This window comes from Triticum aestivum, chromosome 7B (genome assembly GCF_018294505.1).
Source record: "Triticum aestivum cultivar Chinese Spring chromosome 7B, IWGSC CS RefSeq v2.1, whole genome shotgun sequence".
In the NCBI taxonomy this organism is placed as follows: domain Eukaryota; kingdom Viridiplantae; phylum Streptophyta; class Magnoliopsida; order Poales; family Poaceae; genus Triticum; species Triticum aestivum.
Genome location: NC_057813.1, coordinates 622,398,078 through 622,400,154, shown reverse-complemented (window position 1 = coordinate 622,400,154; position 2,077 = coordinate 622,398,078).

The window sequence follows — 2,077 nt, the reverse complement described above, 5'->3', positions numbered from 1 at the left end:
TGAAAGAGAGCAGCGCTTCGCCCCCCATCGCCACCGGCACCACCAACGCCGTCGACCTCCCCCACCACCTCCGCCATGGCTCCGAAAGCCGACAAGGGGAAGGGCGTGAAGTCGGCCGAGGCGCAGCGGCTCACGGCGCTGCGAAAGGAGCGGGCAATCTTCTCCCCCCAGCTCACCACGAAGGAGCTGAGGGAGTACTACTACCTCTTCTGGTCGACGGAGACGCGAGCGCATCCGCGCACGAAGGTACTCCCAGCTGCCGCCTCGGAACTGGCTCCGAATGGATATCCTTTCTTCGCTCCGTTCTTCTACTGCAGGCTCTGCCCGCCTTTCTCTGAATTTTTCTGCGATATCATGAAGACCTACGGGTTCCGCCTCCTTGACTTCACCCCCAATGCCATTCTGACCATGGCAGTTTTCGCACATCTCTGCGAAAACTTTGTCGGAGTCTATCCAAATGTAGCTCTTTTCCGCCACTTCTTTATGCCCCGAGTTGAGAGAGGGGAGCCTTTATCCGGCGGAATCGCCTGGATCTCGAGAGTTGGCAAGAAGGAAGCTTATCTGGAGGGAGAGCTCCGCAGCAAGTGGGATGAATGGAGAGCAGATTGGTGCTGGATTGTCGAGGAGAACCCGCAGCCATTTACTGCCCAGCGCCAAGCCCCAGTAGCGCGCGGCAACGATTGGAGCAACGTGGCCCCGGAAGATGCTAGGCTGAAGATTGCCGTCACCAGGATCCTATGCCTCAGGCTTGCCTGGCTCACTTTAGGCGCCGTTGGCGCAGATTTTCTCTGCCGCCACATCACCCCCCTGCAGGAGAGGAGGAGACCCGCCTGGGAGTTCCAGAATGCGACGGATATCATGAGGCTACGCCCGGGCCTCAACTTCAACTTCACTGTCCTGGAACTGGACGCGATGCTCCTGGAACTGTTCAAGCACGATCCCGAGCATCCCGAAGCGTTCAGGTTGCCGAGGAGTGTCGTTCCGCTGTGCAACAACTCCTCGCTCGACCGCATCCGGGCAATGATGCCGCTGTGCGATTCGCATGGAATTGTCCCAACTTAGCAAGAGCCTGCAGACGATGTCGTGCAGGAGTTTTTTGACGGCTTGGTAGAAGTGCCGATCCGCCCCGACGAATAGAAGAGCCTCACCCGCGACACCACAGATGATGAGATGCAGCGCATCGCCACCAGGCTGGAAGAGGCGGCGGCGGCCGCTGCCGCGGGCGAGTTTGGATTCATCGTGGAGGAGGCAGAGGCAGCAGAGGCGGCAAGCCTTGCCGAGCGAGAGGAGCTTGTCGGCGAGGAAGAGCTTGTCGAGCCTGAAGGTGAGTCGAGTGAACCCGCCGAGGGCGCGAGTGGCTCGTTGAAGATCGGCTCCTTCTCCTCCCCACCTTCAGCCAGCTCGCCGCAAGCGCAGCCCCCAGCTCCACCAAGAAGGCGTCTCCGCAAGGCCGGGGACGTACCGGGGCGGCAGACGAGTCAACAGCTGCCGTGCCGTGCGACACGCTCTACCGCGGCAAGCACTGTTGCCGCGGGAGCGCCTCACGCCGCTGCGGCAACTAGAGCGGGGTCCTCCCGGTCCACCGCCACTGCCCCCGCCAAGCGGCCAAGGGAACCTACTCCTCCGCCTCGTCGCGCCGGAGGCGAGCCGGACTTCGATCTTTCCGCGCTCAGCTCCGACGAGGAGGAAGAAGAGTAAGATTCTTTGTTGTACTTGTAGTTCTTCAATTTTTGCTGCTTTGTCTTGTATTTGATTTGCTTTACTCCGAACCCATTCCTTTTCAGGACTCTGGCCCAGAGAGCGGTGAAGAGAGCCAAGGCCCCGGTGATTGTCATCGAGGATGAACCCACCGCGACAGCAGGGGACTTGCCTAAGACTACCTTGTCGGACCCGGCAACTACCCCCCAAAGCAGCCCCCAGCGCAGCCCCCAGCGTAAGTATATAGTTTACTTCCTTCTATTAGGCGCGCATGGGTGCTCTTTCTTTGCTGATATCTGATTATTGGTTTGTGTAGGAGCAGAGCAGCCTCACCAGGAGTGCCCGGAAGCCGCTCCCGACGTGCCATCTGCTTCGACTA